This window comes from Dendrobates tinctorius, unplaced genomic scaffold (assembly GCF_039654945.1).
Source record: "Dendrobates tinctorius isolate UK_male_01 unplaced genomic scaffold, ASM3965494v1 ptg000133l, whole genome shotgun sequence".
Taxonomy (NCBI): Eukaryota; Metazoa; Chordata; class Amphibia; order Anura; family Dendrobatidae; genus Dendrobates; species Dendrobates tinctorius.
The window spans coordinates 44265884-44283005 of NW_027361801.1; the positions used below are offsets into that span (position 1 = coordinate 44265884).

General features: G+C 44.4%; 1 long non-coding RNA gene across 1 annotated transcript in view; it reads right to left on the reverse strand.

Annotated features, from left to right (window-relative positions):
* Positions 1 to 17122, reverse strand: part of LOC141048224 (uncharacterized) — a 91034-nt gene that overhangs the window by 15937 nt on the left and 57975 nt on the right. Inside the window, exon 3 of the long non-coding RNA XR_012219998.1 lies at positions 9461 to 9652. This is a non-coding gene — a long non-coding RNA (uncharacterized lncRNA). The remainder of the gene's footprint in view (positions 1 to 9460; positions 9653 to 17122) is intronic.

Genomic DNA, 17122 nt, shown 5'->3' on the forward strand with positions numbered 1-17122 from the left:
TGATGATGTCATCCAGCCGCGCTGCTGACTGCTGTGTGAGACAGGAGGCAGGACGGATGGCTGCAGCTCCACTGCCATTTTCTCTTGTAGGCAGTGAAGCTGCAGGGACCTCTCCCTGCCCGCCGCACATGAGGGCAATCTGGCCAGGGGCCCCTCAGGGCCAGATAAACAGGCCAGATTGCCCCATTATTACCCACCCTGCAGGGGTCCCCCAGAGCCTGTAGACCCTGGTGCAGCCGCACCTGCTGCACATGCGGTATGTCTGCCCCTGGCACAGCCGTTGCGGTCTGACTCCAGCAGTCCCCTATGGGGCCCCATAGCAGTCGCGTGGGCTGCCGCCATTGGCGGTACGCCACTGCTTGAGTCTGTATATATATATGTATATACACTGTGTGTATATATATATATATATTTATCTATTTTTGCCTAAAATACAAAAGACATCTGTCATCTTTTACTTTAGGCCTTTTAGAGATTATTTCATCTTCAACTTTCTTAACTTGACAATAACAATAATTTTGACCTGGGGTGCCCAAACTTTTATATGCTATTTGTGACAGAGTCACTGGTGAAATGATAGAGGGGAGATACGTGTCAGTGCGCATGATGGTGTCAGTGATGAAAAACCAGAGTAGTTTCCTCCAGGACACTATGTGTTGGGAGGATGAAATGAGAGTTATGAGCTGGTTTCAGTGGACCTCCACAGAGCGGGTGGGAGGGAGTCCACTGTATCTCCACCTGCAGTGTCCTGACAGGACCTGTGTGATGTTGAGATCATGTGATCAATCACATGATGGAGGAGTCGGAAGGTCTGGGCTTAATTGGTTGAAGGCCAGAGTTTCCAGTTTTCAGTGTCGTCCTGGAGAGGAAGCACTCTAGTAATGTGTTGCTTGGACTTGTAAACCTGAACAGTGTGTGTTCTGCCATCTGTGAGCGGGAGGAACCCCGCTCACAGAAGGACTGTGTTCTGCCACCATTTTGTTTTGATTTCCTGTTTTGCCCAGAGAGGTGTATTTTCTTTACTACATCTTGGTTTATGCTACCTACAATAAACCAAAGGAAGTACTTAAAGCCACAGTATACCCATGTCTACCTCCGTGTGCAGCCGTGAGAGCCGCTCTACTACACACTATACAATCCCTGGCAAAAATTATGGATTCACCGGCCTTGGAGGATGTTCATTCAGTTGTTTAATTTTGTAGAAAAAAAAGCAGATCACAGACATGGCACAAACCTAAAGATAGTTCAAATGGCATCTTTCTGGCTTTAAGAAACACTAAAAGAAATCAAGAACAAAAAATGTGGTTGTCAGTAATGGTTACTTTTTTAAACCAAGCATAGGGAAAAAATTATGGAATCACTCAATTCTGAGGAAAAAACTATGGAATCACCCTGTAAATTTTCATTCCCAAAACTAACACCTGCATCAAATTAGATCTGCTCTTTAGTCTGCATCTAAAAAGGAGTGAGCACACCTTGGAGAGCTATTTCACCAAGTGGACTGAAATGAATCATGGTTCCAACACAAGAGATATCAATTGAAACAAAGGAGAGGATTATCAAACTCTTAAAAGAGGGTAAATCATCACGCAATGTTGCAAAATATGTTTGTTGTTCACAGTCAGCTGTGTCTAAAATCTAGACCAAATACAAACAACATGGGAAGGTTGTTAAAGGCAAACATACTGGAAACCAAGGAAGACATCAAAGCGTCAATACCGGAAACTTAAAGCAATATGTCTCCAAAACAAGAAATGCACAACAAAACTAATGAGGAACGAATGGGAGGAAACTGGAGTCAACGCTTGTGACCGAACAGTAAGAAACCACCTGAAGGAAATGGGATTTACATACAGAAAAGCTAAACAAAAGCCATCATTAACACCTAAACAGAAAAAAACAAGGTTACAATGGGCTAAAGAAAAACAATCGTGGACTGTGGATGACTGGATGAAAGTCATATTCAGTGATGAATCGTGAATCTGCATTGGGAAAGGTGATGATGTTGGAACTTTTGTTTGGTGCCGTTCCAGTGAGATTTATAAAGATGACTGCCTGGAGAGAACATGCAAATTTCCACAGTCATTGATGATATGAGGCTGCATGTCAGGTAAAGGCACTGGGGAGATGGCTGTCATTACATCTTCAATAAATGCACAAGTTTATGTTGATATTTTGGACACTTTTCTTATCCCATCAATTGAAAGGATGTTTGGGGATGATGAAATCATTTTTCAAGATGATAATACATCCTGCCATAGAGCAAAAACTGTGAAAACATTCCTTGAAAAAAGACACATAAGGTCAATGTCATGGTCTGCAAATAGTCCGGATCTCAATCCAATTGAAAATCTTTGGTGGAAGTAGAAGAAAATGGTCCATGACAAGGCTCCAACCTGCAAAGCTGATCTGACAACAGCAATCAGAGAAAGTTGGAGCCAGATTGATGAAGAGTACTGTTGGACACTCATTAAGTCCATGCCTCAGAGACTGCAATCTGTTATAAAAGCCAGAGGTGGTGCAACAAAATACTAGTGATGTGTTGGAGTGTTTTTTTGTTGGTTTGTTTTTCATGATTCCATAATTTTTTCCTCAGAATTGAGTGATTCCATAACTTTTTTCCCTATGCTTGGTTTAAAAAAGTAACCATTACTGATTACCACATTTTGTGTTCTTGATTTCTTTTAGTGTTTCTTAAAGCCAGACAGTGGCCATTTGAAATGACTTTAGTTTTGCGCCATGTCTGTGATCTGCTTTTTTCTACAAAATTAACCCCTTACCTACAATTGACGTAATATTCCGTCCATGTGACCATGGACCTAATTACCATGGACGGAATATTACGTCATCGCGATCAGCGGCGCCCACGTGGTGAGCGCCGCTGATCGCGGCCGAGTGTCAGCTAATTATCACAGCTGACACCCGGCACAATGTGTCAGGGGCGGTCACGGACCGCCCCCGACACGTTAACCCCTTGCACACCGCGATCAAACGCGATCGCGGTGTACCGGGGGTTAAAGGGAAGCATCGGCAGGGAGGGGGCTCCCTCCGTGCTTCCCTGAGCCCCCCACGGCAGCGCAATGTGCAGCGCTGCTGCGGGGGACTCCCTTCCTCCAGGCCCCCGAATCCAAGATGGCGACGGGGGCCTGAGGAAGCTGGCTTCCTCAGTGCCTGCAAAGCGCAGGCATGAGGAAGTCTGCAGCAGTGCCTGTGACAGATCGCTGATCTGTCACAGTGATCTGTGATGTGACAGATCAGCGATCTGTCACAGGACAGTGATGTCCCACCTGGGACAAGGTAATAAAGTAAAAAAAAAAAAAAAAAAAGTGTTAAAAATAATTTAAAAAAAATCGCTAAATAAATTAGTTAAAAAAAAAAAAAATATTCCCCAATAAATCCATTTTTTGAAAATAAAAAAAAACCAAAACAATAAAAGTACATATATTTGGTATCGCCGCGTCCGTAATGACCTGCCCTATAAAACTGTCCCATTAGTTAACCCCTTTAGCGAACCCCTTAAAAAATAAAAATAAAAAACGAAGCAAAAAATAATGATTTATTATCATACCACCGAACAAAAAGTGCAATAACGCGCGATCAAAAAGACGCATATAAATATCCATGGTACCGCTGAAAACGTCATCTTGTCCAGCAAAAAACGAGCCACCATACAGCATCATCCGCAAAAAAATAAAAAAGTTATAGCTCGCAGAATAAAGCGATGCAAAAATAATTATTTTTTATATAAAATTGTTTTCATTGCAAAAAACCGACAAAACATAAAAAAACGACCTAAATGAGGTATCGCTGTAACCGTATTGACCCGAAGAATAAAAACGCGTTATCAATTTTACCGCACGCGGAACGGTGTAAACGCACCCCCCAAAAGAAATTCATGAAAAGCTGGTTTTTGTTCATTCTGCATCCCAAAAATCGGAATAAAAAGCGATCAAAAAATGTCACGTGCCCGAAAATGGTACCAATAAAAACGTCAACTCGTCCCGCAAAAAATAAGACCTCACATGACTCGGTGGGTCAAAATATGGAAAAATTATAGCTCACAATATGTGGTGATGCAAAAACTATTTTTACAATAAAAAGCGTCTTTTAGCGTGCGACAGCCGCCAAACATAAAAACCGCCATAAATCGTAAATCAAACCCCCCGTTATCACCCCCTTAGTTAGAGAAAAATAATAAAACTAAAAGAAAATGTATTTATTTCCATTTTCCCGCTAGGGTTAGGGTTAGGGTAGGGTTAGGGTTAGGGCTAGGGTTAGGGCTAGGGTTAGGGCTAGGGTTAGGGCTAGGGTTAGGGTTAGGGCTAGGGCTCAGATTAGGGTTAGGGGTGTGTTGAGGTTAGGGTTGGAGTTATAATTGGGGGTTTCCACTGTTTGGGCACATCAGGTGCTCTCCAAAGGCAACATGGCGTCTGATCTCAATTCCAGCCAATTCTGCGTTGAAAAAGTCAAATGGTGCTCCTTCCCTTCCAAGCTCTGCCATGTGCCCAAACAGTGTTTTACCCCCACATGTAGGGTATCAGCCTACTCAGGACAAATTACAAAACAACTTTTGGGGTCCAATTTCTCCTGTTACCCTTAGGAAAATAAAAAACTGGGGGCAAAAATATAATTTTGCGGAAAAAAATGTTTTTTTTATTTTCACGCCCAGGCGTTATAAACTTCTGTGAAGCACTTGGGGGTTCAAAGTGCTCTCCACACATCTAGATAAGCTCCGTGGGGGGTCTAGTTTCCAAAATGGGGTCACTTGTGGGGAGTTTCAATAGTTTAGGTACATCAGGGGCTCTCCAAACGCACATGACACCCGCATACCAATCCATCAAAGTCTGCATTCCAAAACGTCACTACTTCCCTTCCGAGCCCCGACGTGTGCCCATACAGTAGTTTTCTCCCACATATGAGATATCAGCGTACTCAGGACAAATTGGACAACAACTTTTGGGGTCCAATTTCTCCTGTTACCCTTGGGAAAATAAAAAAAATGGGGACTAAAAGATGATGTTTGTTGAAAAAATACGATATTTTTATTTTCACGCCCGGTCGTTATAAACTTCTGTGAAGCACTGGGGGGTTCAAAGTGCTCACCACACATCTAGATAAGTTCATTAGGGGGTCTAGTTTCCAAAATGGGGTCACTTGTGGGGGGTTTCCACTGTTTAGGTACATCAGGGGCTCTCCAAACGCAACATGACACCCAGAGACCATTCCATCAAAGTCTGCATTCCAAAACGTCACTACTTCCCTTCCGAGCCCCGACGTGTGCCCATACAGTAGTTTTCTCCCACATATGAGATATCAGCGTACTCAGGACAAATTGGACAACAACTTTTGGGGTCCAATTTCTCCTGTTACCCTTGGGAAAATAAAAAAATGGGGACTAAAAGATCATGTTTGTGGAAAAAATACGATTTTTTTATTTTCACGCCCGGTCGTTATAAACTTCTGTGAAGCACTGGGGGGGTTCAAAGTGCTCACCACACATCTAGATAGGTTCATTAGGGGATCTAGTTTCCAAAATGGGGTCACTTGTGGGGGGTTTCCACTGTTTAGGTACATCAGGGGCTCTCCAAACGCAACATGACACCCGCAGACCATTCCATCAAAGTCTGCATTCCAAAACGTCACTACTTCCCTTCCGAGCCCCGACGTGTGCCCATACAGTAGTTTTCTCCCACATATGAGGTATCAGCGTACTCAGGACAAATTGGACAACAACTTTTGGGGTCCAATTTCTCCTGTTACCCTTGGGAAAATAAAAAAATGGGGACTAAAAGATCATGTTTGTGGAAAAAATACGATTTTTTTATTTTCACGCCCGGACGTTATAAACTTCAGTGAAGCACTGGGGGGTTCAAAGTGCTCACCACACATCTAGATAAGTTCCTTGGGGGGTCTAGTTTCCAAAATGGTGTCATTTGTGGGGGGTTTCTATTGTTTTGGTACATCAGGGGCTTTCCTAATGCGACATGGTGTCCGATCTCAATTCCAGCCAAAAACGTCAAATGGCGCTGCTTCCCTTCCGAGCTCTGCCATACGCCCAAATAGTGGTTTACACCCACATGTGGGGTATCAGCGTACTCAGGATAAATTGCACAATATCTTTTAGGGTCCTGTTACTTTTGGAAAAATAAGAATTGAGGGTGAAAAGATCATTTTTGTGGAAAAAATATGATTTTTTAATTGTACTGCTGTACGTTATAAACTTCTGTGAAGCCCTTGGGGGTTCAAAGTTCTCACCACACATCTAGATAAGTTCCTTGGGGGGTCTAGATTCCAAAATGGTGTCATTTGTGGGGGGTTTCCACTGTTTTGGTACATCAGGGGTTTTCCAATCGCGACATGGTGTCCGATCTCAATTCTAGCCAAAAACGTCAAATGGCGCTGCTTCCCTTCCGAGCTCTGCTATGCGCCCAAATAGTCATTTACACCCACATATGGGGTATCAGCGTACTCAGGACAAATTGCACAAAAACTTTTAGGGTCCTGTTACCCTTGGAAAAATAAAAATTGTGGGTGAAAAGATCATTTTTGTGGAAAAAATATGATTTTTTAATTGTACCGCTGTACGTTATAAACTTCTGTGAAGCCCTTGTGGGTTCAAAGTTCTCACCACATATCTAGATAAGTTCCTTTGGGGGTCTAGTTTCCAAAATGGGGTCACTTGGGGGGGTTTCCACTGTTTAGGTACATCAGGGGCTCGCCAAACGTGACATGGCGTCCGATCTGAATTCCAGCCAATTTTGCATTGAAAAAGTCAAACGGCGCTCCTTCCATTCTGAGCTCTGCCATGCGCCGAAACAGTGGTTCCCCCCCACATATCAGGTATCAGCGTAGTCAGGACAAATTGCACAATAACTTTTGCAGTCCAATTTCTCCTGTTACCCTTGGTAAAATAAAGAAAATTGAACCTGAAGTATTTTTTTTGTGAAAAAAAGTTAAATGTTCATTTTTTTTTTAATATTCAAAAAATTCCTGTGACGCACCTAAAGGGTTAATAAACTTCTTGAATGTGGTTTTAAGCACCTTGAGGGGTGCAGTTTTTAGAATGGTGTCACTTTTGGGTATTTTCTATCATATAGACCCCTCAAAGTGGCTTCAAATGCGAAGTGGTCCCTAAAAATAAAATGGTGTTGCAAAAATGAGAAATCGCTGGTCAAATTTTAACCCTTATAACTTCCTAGCAAAAAAAAATTTGGGTTGCAAAATTGTGCTGATGTAAAGTAAACATGTGGGAAATGTTATGTATTAAGTTTTTTGTGTGCCGTATCGCTGTGATTTAAGGGCATAAAAATTCAAAGTTGGAAAATTGCGAAATTTTCAAAATTTTCGCCAAATTTCCGTTTTTTTCACAAATAAACGCAAGTTATTTGAATGCAATTTTACCACGAACATGAAGTACAATATGTCACGAGAAAACAATGTCATAATCACCAGGATCCATGAAAGCGTTCCAGAGTTATGACCTCATAAAGGTACAGTGGTCAGAATTGTAAAAATTGGCCCGGTAGTTAACGTGCAAACCACCCTTGGTAGTGAAGGGGTTAAACAACTGAAAGAACATCCACCAAGGCCGGTGATTCCATAATTTTTGCCAGGGGTTATATGTATAAAATGTAACCCCTTGGATATGCAGCCATTTAATTCTTTCATTTTTTTTGCTTCTCACTTTCCAGTTCACTTTTTATCAAAAATTACCCTCTAACTTAGTTTTATGGGTTAATAGAGTTACGAGACACAAAACTTGTATAATTTTTTGCAAAAAATAAATAATTCTGGCTTCTGTCATAATATGCCTAGAGCAATCGCTTTTACGTTTTTTGGTTCATAACGTATGAGAGTTTAGTTTTGCATGGTGAGGTATAGATTTTATTGGTACTATTTTGAAGTCCATGTGACTCATGTCTTTTTATTCATTTTTTTTTAGGAAGGTGAGGTGACCAAAAAACAATCCTGCTATTTTTTCACATTTCACTGTTCACTTCATGGGATAAATGTGATAAATACCTACAAAGACTGAGAAAAAAAATAAGAGAACATTCAACACTCTATTAAATGATTACTAAACCAACATGAGAAAAAAGGGAGTGCAAATAAAGGTCTCATAAAATAAACATTTTATTAATATAACTTTAAAAATTGAATAGATATCAGAGAATATATATAAAAAAAGTTCCTGTAAGATGGAGCCAGAGCACAATTGCAATATATAACATATAAAATAATAAAGAAAGTGTAAAAAGGCAAAGCCCCTATCCTAAATACCCCTAATCAAAGAGCATGGTGCTGTGATTAATCTTATTAAGAAAATACAAATGAATGAATACTTACATAAACATGGTATGACAATAGAAAGGGGGGGTAGAGTGCAAGTGCTCTGGCCCACAAGTCCCAACTCACATTTCACCCAAGGCTTCTTCAGGGGGATAAATGTGTTGGTATCTTTTTAGATCAGATAATTGCATCTAATAATGGCATTGATAATTAAGTATGTAGCAGAACTAAATATGTCACTTTTTATTTTTCCCAATTTGCTGTTTACCGTACATTTTGTGGAAAAGGTGTTGATAAGTACCCTTAGCCACCGCCGATATGCATTAAAACAGCGGCTGCTAAGGGTACTTATTCCCTCATTGCCGTTTTAAAACGAAAATCGGGCATAAGGCTGTAGTGCCCCCCAGAGTCAGAAAATGATCAGGGATGGATTTTTCAGTGTCCAATTATGTGATATACATGTCAGAGGAGAGAGAAATGATGCCCCCCAAGACCCCCTGGTACCTCCACCATCCCTGGGTTCCTCCTGATCAGTCCCCTGGCCTGGCGTCATCTTCCTGGGAAATAAATGGCAGGAACAGTGAGCCCGCTGAGATCTGCCGGACAGTAACTGACAACAAAAATATTTTTTTCCTATTGGTTCCCTTTGATCACGGTGATAAACCTTATCAAAGTAATCAAAATAAAAAATAGTAACTCAAAACCCCTTCTGTCACCCCCTTAGTCAGATAAATATTATAAAATATTTTTTTTTTATTTTTTCCATTCTTTGCAGTTGGGCTTAGAGTTAGGGGTGTGTTAGGGCTGTGTTAGGGTTGGGTTTAGGGGTGTGTTAGGGTTGGGGTTATGGGTGTGTTAGGGTTTGAATTATAACTGGGCAGTTTTTAAAAGTAAAAAAATTATATTTCGGCTAGTGTTGAGCAAAAGTTTGCATTGGGTCCTCGGGTATGCACGGAGTATCGCAGATCCTCGCATTTTTTCTTGGGTGTCTAACAGTCGTGAAACATGTGAGGGTAAGGACTCGAGCACCCGCGATAATTGGGGCATACCCGAGCACCCGATGCAAACTGGAGTAGCATGCACTTGCACACAACATTAATGATGGCATATTCAATATGACGACATAATGTTATCAAATTCTGTGTTGTACCTTTGAGTTTAAAATACTCACTATACCCCTGGATAAAATCCTTGAGGAGTGTGGTTTCCAAAATGAGGTCACTTGTGAGTGGTTTCCACTGTGTAGGCACATCAGGGACTCTCCAAACGCAACATTGAGTCTGCTAATTATCCCAGAAAATTTTACATTCAAGAAGTCAAATGGCGCTCCTTCCTTTCCGTTCATCCAAACAATAGATTCCCCCTACAAATAAGGTATCAGCATAATCAGGAGAAATTCCACAACAAATTTGGGGGTCCATTTTCTGCTATTACCCTTGTAAAAATAACAAAGTTTGCGTCTAAAGTTAATTTTTTGTGAAACAAATTAAATGTTATTTTTTTCCTTTCACATTGCTTTATTCCTGTGAAGCACCTGAAGGGTTAATTAACTTCTTGAATGTGGTTTTGCGCACCTTGAGGGGTGCAGTTTTTAGAATGATGTTACTTTTGGGTACTTTGTCATATAGGCCCCTCAAACTCACTTCAAATGTGATGTGGTCCCTAAAATGGTTTTGTAAATTTTGTTGGAAAAATATTTAATTGCTGGTCAACTTTTAACCCTTCTAATTTCCTAACAAAAAATTATGTCTCCAGAATTGTACTGATGTGAAATAGACATGTGAGAAATGTTCTTAATTAACTATTTTGTGTGGCATATCTCTTTGATTTAAGGGCATAAGAATTTAAAGTTTTAAAATTGTGAAGAAATTTTACCACTATCATGAAGCACAATATGTGACGAAAAAACAGAATCAGTGGGATTCGTTGAAGCTTCCAGAGTTATAACCTCATAAAGTGACACTGGTCAGAATTGTATGGTTTGATTTCTTTGCCTGTGTGGATTGGATGGGGTGTTACCTACATCTGGTGAGAATTTCATGCCAATAGCACCTGTAGAAATATATTTACTTAGAAAATAGATGACATGTTTAGTACTTATTTTTAAAAAAAGAAAAAAATTACTTTTTTTAAATGACCAGCATTAAGTCCTGACCTTAATTCCATTAAAAATCTTTGAAATCTACCATTGGGAAAAAGAACCTGCAAACATTCAAAAAACAGCAAAGAAAGAATGGGAGAAAATACCAGCTGAGAAGTGCAAGAAGCTTATAGATGGCTACAAGAAACGTTTACTGCTGCACATGCTATTTATTCTGTTTCTTCTTTGAAATTGTAACATGTAAGTTGAAAAACAATGTTTTATTGTTGTATTACTTTGGAACACTAATTAAAAAAACATGAAGATATGACTTTGGTACATTTCCATTTATTTCTGAACATATTTTACAGTCTATGAAAAAAATGAAGGGATGCCAATAATGGTGAGCAGGACTGTAGGTACATTTTTAGTAAAGTCCCGGGTAGCCCCTTTAAACATTCCAAAATGATCTCTTTTTATGGTCAGATAGACTGTCCAGAATTTGCAGAATTTTTGCGAATTTCCTTTTTGGTTGCACTCTGGAGGATTTCACTAAGAAAGTGTTGCCCTGGTTCAACAATTTAAATGTATTAGGGCCCATCCAATCTTGTGGGATTTTATTACCACCTCTTGAAAGTAAAGTAATATTCCAGCCTTTCCTCCACATCATGATAGCGTAAAAGCGTTATACAGTACCGTGCCATCTGTACGCGAGGAACACAGCTGCTTCACAGCCTGACCCGCACTGAACTCTTGAGTGTGAGAAAATGCCTGTTCATTCTCCCACGCTGCAGAGTTCAGCGCGGGCCAGGCCGGCAGGGAAGGCAGACTCAGTGACGTCAGCGCTTATCTCTGAAGCGTTTTGCATCATCTCATTCATTCAGCAGTAGTTTACAGCTGGGACGGTCGCATTTACAGTAGCACCGCTCCTGGTTGTAAATTGTATATGGCCCAGATATGGATTAAGGCGTGGGACTGAACGCCGGACAGGTATGATATTTTTTTTTTATTACAGGAGAACGAGGGCGTCGCTTGGATTAGCAGAACAATAAATATGGCAAACTGTGTTTATTGTTAAATTTCATTAAAAGACTTTATTCTGGCTGGTGTTTTTTTTTTAACCACTTAACAACTCTAGGATTAGTAATGGATAGGTGTCTTATTTACACCTCTCCATTACTAAGCCAAGCTTGATGTCACCTTACAATACAAAGGTGGCATCAACCCCCATCTTTTACCCCCTTATGCCACCCGCTACAGTGCAGTGGGAAGAGAGAGGCTAAATTATGGAATTGGCGCATCTTAGAGATCATCTTAGTTGCTGGCTTTCCCTCTCTGGCACAGAAAATTGCGCGGGAGCCCACGTAATTTTTTTCCCCGAAAAGATTATTTTATTAAATACACACATGTCCCATAATTTGCACACACACTATACTAATTATATTGGTAACTGACATCTATAAATCAAACTGTATGTAAACCATCTCTTTTATCCTGCCGGCTCCTGCATTGATTTTACAGAAGCCAACAAATGAATTAATGGCTAATCTTCTATCTATATTTCTAAGCAATATAAAGACATAGCTGTGTGTCACTGACATATATATATATATATATACACTGTATGTATATATATATATATATATATACATACAGTGCTGTACAAGTTAATTGGGACAAACCATTTTTTTAAGTAAAATAGTAAGTTGCTTACCAGTCAGTGATTCAAACAAGATTTAACTGCTTTGAACAGGCACTCACACCTGGTAACAAACTTACAATTTTACTTAAAAAAATGCTTTGTCCCAATTAATTTGCACAGTACTGTATATATATAACAAATAAAAAATGAAGGCAGCACGCCATACTCCACTTGTTGCGACTAGTTGTGACATCGGCGGCTATGCCCGCCGATGTCCCTTCCAGGGCAGCGCGCACCGCAGCGCTTTCCTACCTGCGCGCTCCCGTCCGGCCTCGTGCCCGTCGTCCACGCTCCCTCACTGCGGCTCCTGGCTCCAGCTCTCTGTCACGCGCGCGCCCCCTCCCTTCCTCTGTCTCCAGCGGTGGGCGGCGCTGAGGGGCCGGCCTGGCACACGCACTTCCGGGGGCTGGTATATTTCAGGCGTCCTCGCTGTTAGGAGGACGCCTGATGATTGTGTAGCAATCTGGCCCCTACAGTTCGTCTGTAGTTAGTCCTATCCTGCCTATCCTTCCTGCCTTTCTCTGTGTCGACCTTCCCGCTCTCCCCAGTTGGTCCAGGCCCTCCTGTTCCTCCATTCCATGTGCCGTTCCCTGTCTCCAGTTCGCCTTGTTTCCTCTTCTGGTCTTTCCATATTCAGCCCTTCCCTGAGCCACCTGTCCCTGCTAGTAGTTTTGTCCGCTGCCTCTCTAGGCCTTTTGTTCGTGGAGCCGTCCCTCTTGGTTCCGGCTGTCGCGCCTCCGTCCTCTGTGGTCCTGCCCCAAACGGTCCCTGTATAGGGGTCGGTCTTCACCTGGTGTGCTCGACCCAGGGGCTCCGGATCCGCGATCCAGAGGGTCCACTCTCTGACACAGTCTCCGTCAGCACTACAGTATCATCAGGCCATGGACCCCGCCGGTGCCGCGGCGGCCACTCAAAAGGAACTGCTTTTCCTAAGGGAAAATCAGACCCGTATCATGTCATTCATGAAGTCCATGGACACCCGGCTCTCCGCCTTGCAATCCGCTGACCCAGAGCATGCACCCCTCTTAGTCAGTCTCCAGCAGGAGCTCGCACAGCAGCGCGATGCGCAATCTCACATTTTGGGGTATATGGCGTCCGTGGATGATCGGCTGCTTTCTTTGCAGTCCTCTGCGGCCGCTTCTAACCAAGCCCGGGACGCTGTCTCTTGCCCTCCTCCCCGTCTTGGTAAGCCGCCTAGGTACTGTGGGGACCCAAAATTGTGTAGGGGATTTTTAAATCAGTGCAGATTGCACTTTGATCTTCTGCCCCAACAATACCCCACGGACCGTGCCAAGGTGGCCTTTATTATCTCCCATCTAGAGGGGGAGGCGCTGGCTTGGGTGAATCCGTTGTGGGAGAGGGATGACCCGGTGGTGACTAACATCCAGAGTTTTTTGGAAACCTTCCGTAAGGTTTTTGATGAACCCGGACGCCTTGCTTCCTCTACAGAGGCCCTTTTTAACCTCTGCCAGGGATCCCTTACTGTAGGGCAATACGCCATCCGTTTCCGGACCCTGTCCTCGGAGCTGGGGTGGAATAACGAAGCCCTGGTTGGTGCGTTTTGGAGAGGCCTTTCTTGTAAAATCAAAGACGAGTTGGCCGGGCGTGACCTCCCTACCACCCTGGAGGATCTCATCTCCCTGGCTACCCATATTGACCTGCGCTTTCAGGAACGCGCTAGAGAGTCAGCCAGGGAGAGGAGGTCCTTTAGGTTATACCAAGCTCCCATTCCGCGCACCGTTGCCCTTCCTAGTAACACTGTCCCCGAGCCTATGCAGGTGGATCGCATCAAGCTGTCCGAACAACGCCGTAAGGAGAGGATGTCTAAGGGACTCTGCCTATATTGTGGAGGGGCCAATCACTTCGTCCGCACTTGTCCTGAGAGACCGGGAAACGCATCCGCCTAGGCCAGGTAGGAGAGGGCCCCCTAGGTAATATGACCCCCTCTCTCCCACTTACTCTTTCAGCTCTGCTTATTGCAGGTCGGGGGCGTGGCTCTGTGGAGGCGTATGTGGACTCGGGCGCAGCAGGCAACTTCATCCGCCAGGAGGAGGTTGACAAACTCCAGATTCCCGTGGTCGTCCTAAGTAACCCTCGAGCAATCACCTCCGTCGATGGCAAACCTCTTCCTGGGCTCATTACCACGGTTACCATTGAAGTAAAGCTACAGATTGGCGCACTTCATTCAGAGAAGATTGCCTTCTATGTCCTGCCTCAATTATCCCATGCCATTCTCTTAGGACTTCCTTGGCTTAGGCGGCATGAGCCAGTCATCGACTGGCGCTCCGGGGAGATCCTACGTTGGGGGCACCCCTGCCATGCTAGCTGTTTACGTACCCTGGTTCGTTCCCATCCTCAGCTTAGGCCTACGGACCTTTCTGGCCTTCCTGCTCCATACCACGCCTACGCTGATGTTTTTTGCAAAAAGGAGGCGGATTCCCTGCCTCCGCACCGGCCCTACGACTGCCCCATCGACCTGATTCCTGGAGCGGTTCCTCCCAGAGGTAGAACTTACCCTCTTTCTCCTGCCGAAACCTCTGCTATGACGGAATATATCCAAGAAAATCTGTCCAAGGGGTTTATCCGGAAATCCTCCTCTCCTGCGGGCGCAGGTTTCTTCTTCGTCCGGAAGAAAGTCGGATCACTGCGGCCTTGCATTGATTACCGGGGTCTAAACAATATCACCGTTAAAAATCGTTACCCCCTTCCGTTGATTCCTGAGCTCTTTGACCGTCTGAGAGGAGCCCGGATCTTCACGAAGTTGGATTTGCGGGGGGCCTACAATTTGGTCCGGATCCGTGCAGGGGATGAGTGGAAAACGGCCTTCAATACCCGTGACGGGCATTATGAATACCTGGTTATGCCCTTCGGCCTCTGCAACGCTCCCGCTGTATTTCAAGAATTTATCAACGAGGTATTCCGGGATCTACTCTACTCCTGTGTAGTCATCTATCTTGACGACATTCTCGTTTTCTCGCCCGACTTGCCCTCCCATCGCAAAAGCGTACGCTTGGTCTTGCACCGCCTCCGAGAGAACCAACTCTACGCCAAGATTGAGAAATGCCTTTTTGAGCAGTTGTCACTGCCCTTCTTGGGATATGTCGTCACTGATTCCGGCCTAAAGATGGATCCCGAAAAACTCAGTGCGGTACTCAAGTGGCCCCGTCCAGTGGGGATTAAGGCCATCCAGCGGTTCCTTGGATTCGCAAATTATTACCGTCAGTTTGTGCCTCACTTTTCTACGGTTACCAAACCCATCACGGCCTTGACCCGCAAGGGAATGAAGCCCAACAGCTGGTCCCCTGAAGCCGAAAACGCTTTCCAAGCCCTGAAACGTTCCTTTGCGTCAGCACCCATTTTGCATCGGCCTGTGACCAGCAGGCCCTTCGTCCTGGAAGTGGATGCCTCCTCCACTGGAGCTGGAGCAGTCCTGTCCCAGCAGGCTTCATCCGGACGGTTGGTTCCTTGCGGCTTCTTTTCTAAGGTCTTCTCACCTGCGGAGTGCAACTATTCCATTGGAGACCGAGAATTACTGGCCATTAAGATGGCTTTGGCTGAATGGCGGTATTTACTCGAGGGGGCTGTACATCCCTTTACCATCCTCACTGACCACAAGAACCTGGCGTACCTGCAGTCTGCCCAAAGACTCAATGCCCGGCAGGCCAGATGGGCCCTGTACTTCTCCCGCTTTGACTTCCAACTTCATTTCCGTCCTGGTAATAGGAACATCAAGGCCGATGCCCTTTCCAGGTCATTACAGTCATCGGAGAAGGATGAAGTCCCATCCCATATTATCGAGCCCACCAAAATGATCACCGTGGCCCCTGTGAATTTTGCTATTCCTCCGCCCGGTAAGACTTTCGTCCCTCAGAACAGACGTACGGAGGTGTTGGGCTGGGGGCATTCCTCCAAAATTGCAGGGCACGTTGGGTCTAAAAAGACTCTTCTACTGCTGTCTCGGTATTACTGGTGGCCCACGCTTCGCCAGGATGTGATGGACTATGTTGCCTCGTGCACAATCTGTGCCCAGAACAAGGTGGCTAGGACCTTGCCCGCCGGTCTTCTTCACCCATTGCCAGTCCCTGAGGCCCCCTGGCAGCAGATCGCCATGGATTTTGTAACTGATTTACCCCGCTCAGCCGGATGTACCACCATCTTAGTCGTAGCAGATCGTTTTTCCAAGATGGCCCACTTCATTCCCTTACCGGGACTACCATCCGCTCCGAAGTTGGCCGAGATCTTCATCCACCAGATCTTCAGGCTGCATGGCCTTCCTCAGCGGATTCTGTCTGATCGGGGGGTCCAGTTCACATCCCGCTTCTGGAGGGCTCTCTGCCGGCTTATGGGTACATCTCTCGACTTCTCCTCCGCATACCATCCTCAGACCAACGGGCAAGTGGAGCGAATTAATCAGGTGTTAACCACCTACCTACGTCATTTCGCCAACGCCCATCAGGACAATTGGGTCGCGCTCTTACCTTGGGCTGAATTCTCGCACAACAATCATCCCAACGAATCTACCACCAAGTCACCTTTTTTTGTGGTAACCGGTCAAAACCCAGATATTCCATTACCTTTCTCCACGTCTACAGGAGTACCCGCAGCCGATTCTCTTGCTAAAGAATTCTCGCAGATTTGGAGAGAGACCAGGGACGCGCTCAAGGGTGCCAACAACCGAATCAAGAAGCATGCAGACAAAAGACGGAGGGACGTGCCTCCGTACCATCCAGGTGACAAAGTCTGGCTTTCAACTCGACATATCCGTCTGAGAGTTCCCTCTTATAAGCTGAGTCCTCGGTACATTGGGCCGTTTGAAGTAATTGAACGCATTAATGAAGTGGCTTACAAACTGAGGTTGCCTGCTTCGCTCCGGGTTCCCAACGCCTTCCATGTCTCGCTCTTGAAACCCGTAGTCCTGAATCGGTTTCAACCAGTTTCCATCGTCCCTCCTTCACCTGTTATCTCGGACAACGTCTTCGAGGTCAAAGACATCCTGGCTATGAAAAGAGTCCGGGGTAAGACCCTTTTTCTTATCGATTGGGTGGGTTTTG